At 55.3% G+C, this 12,265-nt stretch overlaps 1 long non-coding RNA gene across 1 annotated transcript in view; it reads left to right on the top strand.

Annotated features, from left to right (window-relative positions):
- LOC103674362 overlaps positions 1 to 12,265 on the top strand; it is a 29,932-nt gene that overhangs the window by 10,321 nt on the left and 7,346 nt on the right. The window contains exon 2 of the long non-coding RNA XR_571610.1: positions 889 to 983. This is a non-coding gene — a long non-coding RNA (uncharacterized LOC103674362). The remainder of the gene's footprint in view (positions 1 to 888; positions 984 to 12,265) is intronic.

The raw sequence follows: 12,265 nt of genomic DNA, 5'->3' as shown, positions 1-12,265 counted from the left end.
CTGGGTAGGGGGTCCAGGAGACTGCATTTTGAGCGGGAGTAGTTAGCGGGCATGTTGATTGCGATGGCAGGCTTGGACATGGTCACCCTGGCAAATACAGACTTGACTCACTCTCTTCCTTCCCACACCTCCGCAGGTAAGACACCTTTGTTAGGTGGTGTTGAGAGAAAAGAGCCAGGAAATGCCCCAGTGAGGCCAGCGTGGGTGATGATTCTCTGGGTGATGATTCTCTGCTACTTAATTGTATTTCGAAGGGTGCAAGTTGCTGCCCCCTTTGTGTGTTGGGGGCTGGACAGGCTGTCTCCTAAAGCTGCTGCGATCTGGGCTGGGCACGTAAGGTTCTCAGGAAACGTTTGTCCGCTGAACAAAGGAATTAAAAAAAAAAAGTCCCCCAGAGAACTCTCACCTTGTGAACTTGAAGACCTTAGATCAGGACTTCCATCTTGCTGGGGGTATCAGACTTCTAAAACTTGAGCATTTATTTTAGCGATTATCAACGTATATCCTCTTTTTATAATAATTGATGCTGATTTTTATTAATGGATAGTTTCCCATGAGCATGAATTGTTTTTATTTTTTTCATGAGGCAATTTAAAGAAAAAATGTTAAGAAATTGTATGAAATACAGACAGAATGCCAGTGGGGGCTGGGAAGGTCCAAACTTCGAGAAACTCTGCCTTAATGGAACTTCGAAGAAGCCTAAGACATGGGTGGGTGGGGTCGGGGAGATCGGGGCCTTGGGATTCTAGGCAGAGGGTGCTGGGGGGCTCTGGAGGATGTGGCTGTCACATTCAGAGGCTGGGGAATCTGGAGGGGCCTGCAGAGTTTTTCATAGTATTGAAATCATATTTAGGACTAAAAAGCACGTTTCCCTCTTGATGTCACTAGACACAGCAACCTTGAGAGGTCCCTGCAGTGCAACATCACTGTGCACCGGGAAACTGAGCAATAGAGAGAAGCAGCCGTTTGCCTGTGGTCATGGGGTGAGTACATGGGCGAGGGTGACTTGGCCCCAGTGCTGGGTTTGGGATTTGTGGGAGGGTGTGTCAGGACTTGGAAATTCTGGGACCAGGACACCCACAGCCCTCTCATGATAACACTAACAATAGCCATTAGCGTTTATTGAGCGCTTACTGTTTGCTGGCTCTCGCTAAGCACCTTGGGCTGTCTCGATGAACACCTTACACTAACCCTATGTCAGGGGGATCCGTCATGATCCCCCCCAGATAGTGTCGAGGAAGGAGTTATTGATACGCGGGGCCTGCTCTTGTAGAAACTTGAATTCTAATAAGGGAGAGGGGAGCCAAAATAACCACGGAAGGCATAAGTGAATGAGACAATTTCACATAATGATAAATGCCGTGAAGAAAACCACCAGGCAGCATGATATAGTCTGTGGAGGTAGGGAAGGTTCTGCCCCGTATGAGACGATTGGCGGAGGCTTCTCTGAGGAGGCGACGTTAGAGCTGGAGCCAGAATGTACTGGATTTGAATCCTGGGCCATTTGAGAGCCCTGCTCATGACCCAAAGCCTACCCCAACTTTGGTCTCATAGCTGGGAGGATCATAGAATGCTCTACCAGAGAGATGCCTTGCTCCCTTGTTAAGCATTCTTGAAGTTGTGGCTTATGGGTCAGAATGTCTAGAACCTAGGAATGGGAGGATGAGAGGATATTGGAGCCAGAAGAGCTCTTACCCAAGGGGCTGCACTGTCCAGTTCCGGGGGCTCAACCCAAGTGGATCTGTGCAACACTTGGAGGTCTCCCTAGGTGATTCTCCTGGCCAGAGGGGAAACCATGTCCCAAAGAGGAGATGGGTCTAGCTAAGAGCTGTGGCTTGTGGCCATGCGGGTTGTGCTGGGCTCAGGGGTGCCCCGCTGGGGACTGAGAGGCTGCTAGAACCCTGTGGAGGGGCTGCCTTTCACCAGGAAGAAAGGCTGCCTATTTCTAACTCACATAAAGGAATGCTATGGGCTAGTGGTGGCCCCCAGTCGGGTGGAGGATGGTGGTAGAAATTAGCCCCCGTGTCACCTATGCTTTCTCCAGCCTGCTTCCTGAGAGGGCAGGAGGCTGGAACATGGTCACGATTTGAGCACGGCAGTGGTCCTCCTTGATGGCAGAAAGGGGGGGGCTTTGCATGCTCATCACAAGCCTTATGGGGCAGCAGAGAGGAAAAGCTGGGCTCCCAGGGGTGTTTGTGGAGCTGACAGGCTGCGGAGTAGGCAGGGCCAGGGGTGGGGGTGGCCCAGAAGGGCCTTATCTCCTCTGGGCCAGTGTCAGCTCCTGTCCCCAGCCTGCAGCACCTGCTGGAGCTTCGAGCCTGAGACTGGGGACTGCGGTGAATTTGCATTTATATTGGAGACTTCTGGTTCCAGGGCCTGGGAGGGTGGAGGGTGGCCACTGTGGTCAGCTGAGCGAGATGCAAGAGGGGAGGGGCCTACAGCCCTGTCCTGCCAGGGGCACGGGAAGTGGCTGGTGGGTGGGCCTGCCTGGCCGAGGAACAGTGGCACAGAAGGTTCTCTGGGCACAAGGCCGGCCCTGACAGCCTGCCGGTCCACCCTCCCAGCCACTTGCCAACATCAGCTGGGAGTTGGCTCTGCCCCACGGGCCTGGGAGAAAGGTCAGAGGCCCGTGCCAGCAAGGCACCGGGCAGGGCGGAAGCACTCCCGTGACTGAGTGCAAGTGGGTGGTGTCCATCTTACCCTCTTCTCAACCCATGAGGTTGCTTCAGCCAAGAAACCCAAGGCTCAGAGGGCCTTGCAGTTAGCCCAAGGTGAACAGGCTCATGATCCGGTGCCCCTGGAAGCCACATCCTGGTAATACTCAGGACACTCAGGTGCGCTGGCAGACAACCCCCCTGACTTTGGGGAGGGGAGGAGTTGACATCCCTCATCTGATTTTGGGAGAGACAAGAGAGATCATCACAGACCCGTGGCACTGATAGGACTGGTTTCGTGATGGCTTAGGAGTCATGTTTCATTTTATGGTGAAGTCCATGGTCATGACTAGGTCAAGCCCAGGTTTCTCCCTGCCTTTGCGGGAGCTTCTCCCTGGGCGATCTCATAATGGGTAAGGAGTGTAGGCAAGGAGAGAAGGAAGGAAATAGGAAAGAGGGAGGAAGGGAGAGAAGTATGAAAGAAAGGAACGGAAGAAGGGATAGAAGGAAAGAAGGAAGAAATGGAAGTGGGGGGTGGATGGAAATAAGGAGAGAAGGGAGGGATGGGGAGTAGTCAAGAAGAGAAGAAAAGTCAAGGCCAGAGGGCGCCAGGCAGAGCCGTCTGGAGCCCCTGCAGGTGTGCTGGTTGCCATTACAGACCCAGCGCTGTTGGCAGTCCCCTCTGTGACCTTTCCTGGCTGTCGCATTGAGTGGTGTTCCCCTCCCCGCCTTCCTGCTCCTCCTCTGCAGCTGAGGCCTCCTGACCTCCAGTAGTCGGTGGAGCTCTGCTCCAGGTGGGGGACCAGTGTTGGCCTGGTGGGGGCTCCAAGGAGCAGAGGTCAAGGCCCCACGTGATTCTGGGGCTCAGCTCCAGTGACTGGGGCTTTATCTCCAGCCCTTCGTTCTTTGCTGCCTCTGGAGGGGGGCTCTGCCTTGTTCTTTGGGTTCTCTTCACTCCCTCCCTCCTCCATCCCTCCAGACGGAGGTCTTGGCCCCATTCCCCCAGCCTGTGACTGTGGGCTTACAGCTGACAAGCCTCCTGGTCCTGGCTCTCCGTCCAGCAGCACAAGCCCTCCCTGTCTGTCACCAAACAGTCAGGACGGCCTGTCCCACCTGGCAGGCTGGCTGTTGCCCAGCTTCGTCTCGGGAAGGGAGGACCAGCTCTGACAACATGCTGCCTGAGTTCAAATCCTGCTGGGGCCTCTTCCTAGCTGTGCGGCCTTGGGCAAGACCCTTTGCCTCTCTGAGCCTCTGATTCTTCATCAATAAATGGGCATAATGATAGGAACTACCCCTTGGATTGCTTTGTGCATTACATAAGATCATGCATGGAGAGTGCTTGGCTCAGTGCCTGACATCTAGTAAGCACCCAAGACATGTTAGCTCGTATTATCCAAGCTCTATCTTTCAGCGCCCGTTCTGGCCTAGTGGGGCTGTCAGGTTCCAGAGACCTCTCATGGTGCCTCCTGCATTAACCCCTTTATGCCCAGCATCACCTGATACGACTGTTTCAACACATATAGCACCAGACCCTGATGTTATTATAACATTTACTGGGTGCTTATGATGAGGCAGGCATTGTGTAAGCCGTTTGAAATCACTGTTCCAAATTCCTTGATACTCCTCTCATCAAGAAGTGGGGTCTATGTTCTTCCTGTGATTGTTTCCAGGAAAAAATGTGGCAGAAGTAACACTGTACGACTTCTGAGGACAGATTGGAAGTGGCCATGTCACTTCTGCTTGGGTCTCAGGGGACACTCAGTCTTGGAATCCAGCCGCCATGCTGTGAGGAAGTCCAGGACCCAAGGAGAGGCCATACTGAGGTGTTCTGGCCAATAGCTTCAGGGGAACTAGTCTTGATTGCCAGACATGTCTGGGAAGACACCTCTGGATGATTCTGGGAAGACACTTCTAGATGATTCTGGCTCCCAAACATCAGCTCTCTCCAGCTGAGGTCCCAGATACTGTAGAACAGAAGGAAACCATCTCCAAAGTGCTCTGTCTGGATTCCTGAGCCCTCAGAATCCGTGAGCACAAGGAGCTTGACTACAACACTGTGTTTGGGGTGGTTCGTTACGCAGCAGTGGATGCCTGGAACCGCCACACTGACTCACTGAAGTTCCACAACAGTAGGAAGCAGCTGTCAAATCATCTCCCTTTCGGAGATAAGGGAAGTAAGACCCAAAATGCTCCAGCAAGTTGCCCGAAGTCACAGAGCTCGGAAGAGGCAGAGCTGGGATTTGTGCTTGACTCTGACTTGCAGCTCTGTGCTGCAGAATCGGGCCACATCCTACAAAACCCGGTGGGCCAGAGAGGTGACTGGGCATCATCTCGAAGGTCCTGGGGGGCCACGGGAAGGCACCAAAGTAGAATTTTTGGGATCAGGAGAGGACACTAAGAAGCTCTCTTGGGTGTCATGTAGAGGGTAGGTAACAAGGAGCTGGAGGTGGCCCACAAGGACAGACAGTGCCATCCTGCCATTTGTCCTTGTCCTCTCTGCCCTGCCCCTCAAAGCTGCGAGGACAGCAGTGAGATCCCTGGTCTCAGGCCCCCGGGAGCTCTGCACCTGTCAGAGCCGAGTCTAGCCGGGGATGCCAGCCAGTGGGGCTGAGCTGGGCTGTGCCCTCAGTGGGGCTGAACTGGGCAGCCTGGGCCAGCAGCTTCAGGGCTAGTGTGAGCAGGAAGTAGATCAGCAGAGCCCTCTGCCCCATACACCTCAAGGTAGACCACACAGCTCCAAGATCACCTGTGCTCACTGGACCCCTTTGTTTTGGAGTTGGCCGTGCGTGGCAGAGAGCCCAAAAGAAGAGTGACTTAAAGGAGACAAACACTGGTTTCTCTTTCTTATGAAGAGTCTGGAGGCAGGCAGCCCTAGGCTGACAAGATGGCTCCTCAATCCTCAGAGACCCAGGCTCCTTCTATCTTGTTGTTCTACCACCTTCAACACCTTGGTCCAAAATGGCTGCATATTCTCCAGCTACCATGTCCACATTCCAGCTAAAGGGAAGGAAGAAGAGGCAAAGAATGTACTCCCTCTCCTCAGAGACCTCTCCCAGAAATTGTAGGTGGTAGTTTCCTTACCTCCTTCTGGGTGGAATGGAGACACATGGCCACACCTAACTGCGAGAGGCTAGGAACTGTGGTCTCTGGTCTGGGGGCCCACGTGCCTGGCTATATCTAGGGGCTCTAAGACTGACGGAAAAGGAGGTAGTGAGTGTGGGAAACCAACTACCAGCCATGCGTGGCAACCTGGCAGCCAGAGGGAGTGTTTTGAAACTCAGATCAGATCATTTTACTTTGCTGTGTAAAATCATTCTGTAACTCCCTCTGCTCCTGCCACAGAGGTTACATCTCCATTCAGTTCCCAGGGCTGGCTGCCTGAGCTCACCCTGGCCCACCTCATCCTCCTGGGCCTGCCCCCAACACTGAACTCCAACCATGTGCACCCCCACCCTCACCCTGGGTCTCCCTTGTGCCCTGAGTATTTGGGAAATCCAAATACCCGGACAGGATTAGCTACAGAGGCAGTTAGTAGGGCTGTGGTTCTAAAACCCCTACTATGTGCCGGGTCCATACAGGCATTTTCTCATTTTAATCCTCACAGCGGCCCTGGCGGAGGCCAGTACTATTGGGAGCCCCGTGTACAGATAAGCAAACAGAGCCTGTGCTGGGTGGAGCCACGTAGCGACCAGGCTGCCTTGTGGCCTGGCTGATGGGAAGTGACTTGCTCAGGCATATGGCACTTTATAGTTGGCACAACACTTTTCCTTCCGTTGTCCCATGTTGTCCTCACAGCGACCGTGCCCCTTTTGCCTATGAGGAAATGGAGGCTCAGAGACGGACGGTGACTTTCCCAAGGTCACAAAGCCACCTGGTAGCCATGTCTCGATCAGAATCCGGGTTTGCCTGTCCCTTGCCTCCTGGTATCTGCCCGCTCTGCCTCCCCTGGGGAGTGAGGGGGGGGGGCGCACCCAACCCTCTGCAGTCCTGGTGACCGTGGCAGGGATTCCAGAGTCCAGCTTTCAGATGGGGCAACCGAAATCCCTGGAGGGAAGGAACTTGCCCAGAGTCCTACACCCCATCAGTGGCTTGCTGGGAAGGGACCAAGGTCTTCTGCACACTTGGCTCATTCATGCAATGGATATTTATCGAGCACCTACTGTGTACCAGGCACTGTGCTAGCTTCTGGGATCACAGCCATGAAGAAAAGGGACATAAATCCCTGTCTCCTGTGGAGCTGCGGGTCTGGGGCGGGGTGGGGGAGGGGGAGACCTACACTCACCAAATAAATCAGCGGCAGGAGTGGGAGAGGAAGAAGCAGGCTCATAGTGGAGGAGCCTGATGTGGGGCTCGATCCCGTAACGCCGGGATCACGCCCTGAGCCGAAGGCAGACACTTAACCACTGTGCCACCCAGGCGCCCCTGAGAACTATATTTCTGTAAGACAGACACAGTCCTGACTCTCCTGGAGTGAGAGTCTAGCAGTGGAGACGGGCACTACCTGAGGAGGCCCATGAATAAACCAGATAGATTCAGATTGTAATAATGGCTGAGAAGAAAACAAGGCTAAGTGCCAGGGAGGGAGGGGTAGGGGGCGGTGGGAGTTAACTTTAGCTGGGGTGATCAGGTGAGGGCCCCTCCGAGAAAGTGGCTCCTGAGCTGAGGCCCGAAGGGCATGAAGGGGCCAAGCAGGGTGTTCCAGGTAGAGGGAACAGCACACGCCAAGGTGCAGAGGCAGGACAGAGCTTGGGGAGTGGGAGGAGCTGAGAGAAGGCCTGGGTGGTTGGAGCAGGGTGGGAGGGGGCAGATCAGAGGGAGAGGTTGGCGGGAGGGAAGGGGCTTGAGAAAGGCCAGGGTGCCATCCAGGGGCACTGAATAGAGAGAGGGATGACTGGCCCCCTACAGGGCCCCGCTCAGGGAGGCCAGTCAGCTCTGCATCTGGGGGTTTCCCAGCCAGATCCTCAAGGGGTGGGGGCTGAGCACCTGCTGGCCTGGCACTCCCGCCTCCGCAGAGATACGGCCCCCCCAGCCCCCTGCAGCGGAGCCCCCCTCGGCGGCGCCCCCACCTGCGCAGCCGGGCAGGGCTTTGTGTGCCGGCTCCGAAGGGCACACCTGGTGCTCTCACTAGCCTGCTGGCCGCCTTGATTTAGGGGCTCGTCCTGGCTGGTTCTGGAGCCTGTTCCCTGAAGTCTACCAGCTGGAACTAGGCTGGCTGAGGAGGAGGATGCAGGCTCTGGGGGTGGCCAGGGAAGAAACCAATCCTCATCCTGGCAAGTCCATTAGACCAAGAGAGAAGTGTCCTGAGCATCTTTGAAATCCCGGGCCTCCCTTCTCTGGCCATCCTTCCCCTGGCAAAGAACCTGGGGCTCAGGCAGCAAGCAAGGTTCAAGTGCCAGTTTGGTTGCTCTGCTTAGAAATTCTCTCTCCCTCTCTGAGCCTCAATATCACCTGTATAATGAAGAGTTGACCTGGCTAAACTCATCGTGTAAATTCTAGAGCCAGACTGTCTGACCGTGAACTGTTTAGACGTAGCTAAGTTACTCAGCCTTTTGGCGCCTCATTTTACCCACCTATAAAATGGGGGTATAATAATAGTATGTATTTCCAGGGTTGTGTCAAGATAGAATTAAGTGTAGCTGTTGCTTGGAGCGGGGCCTGCCACATGCTGAGTGCTATATATTTTACCTCCGATTGTTACTGCTGTTCAAGTCTTTAGAGAATGTTGTGCTAGAAAGACTTGCTGGAGATAACTAAGTCCGTTTGTTTGTAAACTTTTGGTCTTTGTTTTTAACAGAGAAGCTCTGCATTACTGAAGAGAAATTTTACTCAGAGCCCCAGCTGTTCGGAAGGGATGGAAGGGGGGGTGCCTGCCCCACCTGCTCCCCCGTCTCTGTGTCTGCAGCCCCCAAGGGGGCTACTGGAGCATAATTTGAAAACCCTTGCTCAGTTTGTCTCCTTCAGCTCACAGTCAGGGAAACTGAGACTCAGAGAGAGGTAGGGACTAGCCCAAGCCCCACAGGGAGTGAGTCGCCCAGCCTAGCTTAGAATCCAGATTTCCTGGCTTTCTCAATGCAAGACAAGGGGCAGGGACTAGGAGAAAAGCAAGGACCAGAAGCTGCTTAGGGGACTGGGTGCATTGTGGCGTCAAGTCATTAGCATGCAAATGACATGCAAATCGATGCAAAACAGCATGTTTTATGCTAATTTGCAGAGTCGAGAGCTTCGACATTTTTGGTAACAGGGCAGCAGTCCTGGTCCCTGGGCATTGCCGAACACGCGTCCCTTTTTTCTTTCTTTCTTTCATTATTATGATCCGGACCCATAAATCTTGGTTTGGTTGTAACCCTGCCTCTTCTTTCCTGCAAGCCTGGCTCCTGTCACCCTCACAGGCTCCCTCCCTAATCCCCCTATCCTGGCTGGGCCCAGAGACAGGCCTGGGCAGTGGGTCAGAGAACCAGCACTCAGGAGCCACCAGTCGGTACCAGGCGGTGAACCCATCCTGGAAGCCACTATTTGAGGAGCCAGAAGAGACTGGGGGCTGGTTCCGCCGCTCCTCTGTGCCAACCAGTCTGTGGACATTTGGGATAAAACCTCCAGGACCCCCAGACTGTCCCCACACCCAGGTTTGGTGCTTCCCTTGAGCTCTCACGGCCACCGTGTCTTCTGTGCCCCTGGCCATTTAGGGCTGGCCTGCCTCACTGGATCAGCTGTCCAGGGTGGGCCGGGTCTTTCCTTTACTTCTCAGGACGCCCCGGTACCAGGGCCACAGGTTTGGGATGTGTTTGGAGTTTGAGGACTAGGTCAATACGTGGAGATCTGGCCAGTGTACCTGGCCGTGAGCTTGCAGTCTCTGAAACTCACACGCTGCTCGAATGCAAATCCTGACACCACTACTACTGGGGAAAACACTAGTACTCATAGCTAACATGAATTGAGCTCCTATCACGTTCCAGGGGCTTTGCTTTGTGCTTGCTGTTTATGCTGTCCCTGGTAATAGTATCCTATAAAGTGGGATACTATCGCTCCCATTTTATGGAGGAGAGGTTAAATGACTTGTCCAAGGTCGCATGCCCAGGGGAATGGCTAAAACGGCATTTATATTCACCGAGGATGAGTTCCTCACCGGGCAGTGGCTCCAAGCCACTCAGCAAAGCTGCTGTTACAGGGGACCAGGCCCCAACCTATGCTATCAGCCAAGCTTTTGACAATGTTAAACTTTACCCAAGCCCTGCTGTGTTCCTAGAAAACAGTGATGGTTAAGAAATCCCTCCAATCTTTTGTTTTCTGAAATCCCACTACTCTTCTGTGTTCAGAGAAATAGCTTACCACAAGCAACCACCTTCCTCATCGGACTTAGATAAGACTCTTGTCCATCTTTCTCATGACTCTCCTAAGACTTGGACGATTCCCTTGTTTGCCTGTGACCTTTCTTCTTTTACCTGAACCTGCTGTTAAAGCCGAAGACTTGCCTCTTCCCATTCTTTGTCTCATGGTTGATTCGCTGAGATCCGAACTGTTTGTCCCATCTGAAAGGAGAAACAAACATTTCCTGTTCAACTGACCAAGGAGCCTGATTGCAAGACAATCCCAGCTCTAAATCCCCCACCTGTAACCCCTGTGCTCCTCCCTGTAAGTCTAAGACAACTGCCCTCTGCCTGGACATCCTGATCTTGGGATCCCCGGTGCCCTCCCAACTGCAATGGCTTGAGTAAAATCATCCCCCACATTGTCCGGTGTATTTTGTTTTTGCCACTTTCCACAGTGACATTGTCCACTTTGGGCTCCGGTCCTGTAAGGGTCCTGTGTGTGACCTTGGAGCACTTCCTTAGCATCTCTGTGCCCCGGGCTCCTCCCCCGCAACACGGGATGCTCAGCTCACTAGCCCTACCTCCTCAGGTTGTGAGACCAAAGAAGATCACACCAGGAAGCGCTTGGCGCGGTGCCCGGCACAGAGCGAGCGCTCCAGAAATGTCAACCATTGTGCGTGCAGGAGAGGGGACTGGACGGGGCCTGCGGGGGACACGCGGCAGGCGGAAGTGGGGGGTCGAAAGCACGTCTGGAGACCTCCGCTCCCCTCCTGCGCTGGGGGGTGCCCGGTCCCCCCCTCCCCCGCCCGCCCCCCCCATCGCATGCTGGGGCGGGGGACACACTCCTCACTCCTCCCCTCCTCGTCGCCCGCCTTTGATTGTGGCGAGCAGCGAGTCGCGGAGCAAATTAACTTTTTGCACACTTCATTATGCGCCGCCCCGCGTCCCCAGGGGCCGCGGCCCCGCCCCCGCCCCGCGCCGACAACTTGATTGGGCAATTAATCTTCGCGCCCCCCGCCCCCCCGCGCGGCCCCGGGCCTTTGTGAGCCTGCACGGCGGCCACGGGCGCCCGCCCGGCCGCCCGGTCTGCTCGCGCTGATAAGGCGCCCCGCGCCGCCGGCCCCCGCCTTTGTCAGGGCGCCGGGAGGCCCGGCCGCCGCGCTGCCGTCTCGCACCCCGTCAGCGCGCCCCCGCCCCTTCGGCTCGGTCCATCTGTTTGAGCTGTGCAATCCTCCAGCGGCCGGGGGGCTGGGGGAGGGGTCTCGCTCCTGGGCAGGGAGCCAGCACCCCCACTCCACTCGGCCGCCCCATGTGTGAGGAGTGACGCCCCCGAGCCCCCGACACACACACATACACACGCACACACACGCACACGCTCATGGGGCCGCCCAATTAAGCAGCGCGCTAGTAATTAAGAAGGGGGGCCGCGAAGCACAGCAGCGGTCTTAGGAATGGGGAGGGAGCTTCCCAGTAGTGTCCGAAAAAGAGGGGACCCTGCCACCCACTCTGTACCCCAGGTGTGTAACGCCTGGTTCTTGGCTTGGGGGTCTGCAGGCTTCAATGGCTGGAGTGGTGGTGGACTGGGTGGGGGGCGTGGGGGGCTGGGAGGGAGAGTCCCTGGGAATTTGCCTGATAAATCCTGCCTCTTTGTGCATTTTCCTGGGGTTTTGCCAGCGGTTGACCCAGCCTCAAAAAGGCAGCCTGATTGCGGTAATGTTGAGAACCCGGGTCCTCAATGGAGGGTAAATCCAAGGCTATTGTAGAGGCTCATGGCAAGGGGTTCAGCATGGAGTTCAGAAAAATGCTCCCCACTCACTACCTGAGACTGTGTGAGTGTCAGGGCAGGACTCTGTGTCCAGGGGTGGTGGAGATGATGGGCGCGGAGCACGTTGGTGCAGCACTGGGCACACAGCAAGTTCTCACCAGTGTTGGTTCTTGGTATTTTCTGTGGTTTTCCCTGGATGGGCACAGGGCCACAGTTGAAAACTGGTGGGTGAAACATGGTGCTGGAAAGAGGCCCGCGAGTTTCATCACTCTCCTGGGCAGAGGGGTAGAGTGGTGCCTGGGCATGGGCTCAGAATCTGTGGTCTCTGCAGAGCTGGGGGGTGGGGGGAGTGTCTGTGGTCCTTGGGAAGCGTCGGCAGCGTCGGCACCAGCACGCCAAGTGTGTGGGAACAAGTCACAGTCTTCACTAGTGCTCACAGAGGCAGTGACCCCGTGTTCCAAGAACCCCTGCGCATGGGGGCTGAAGAAGCAGCCTCCTCCACGTAGTCCACCAGCAACACGGAGGGAACACTTGCTGGG

The sequence above is a fragment of the Ursus maritimus genome, unplaced genomic scaffold, assembly GCF_017311325.1.
Source record: "Ursus maritimus isolate PB19 unplaced genomic scaffold, ASM1731132v1 scaffold_22, whole genome shotgun sequence".
Classification (NCBI taxonomy): Eukaryota; Metazoa; Chordata; class Mammalia; order Carnivora; family Ursidae; genus Ursus; species Ursus maritimus.
Note: the sequence above shows the minus strand (reverse complement) of the source record. Positions and strands in the feature narration are given on the sequence as shown.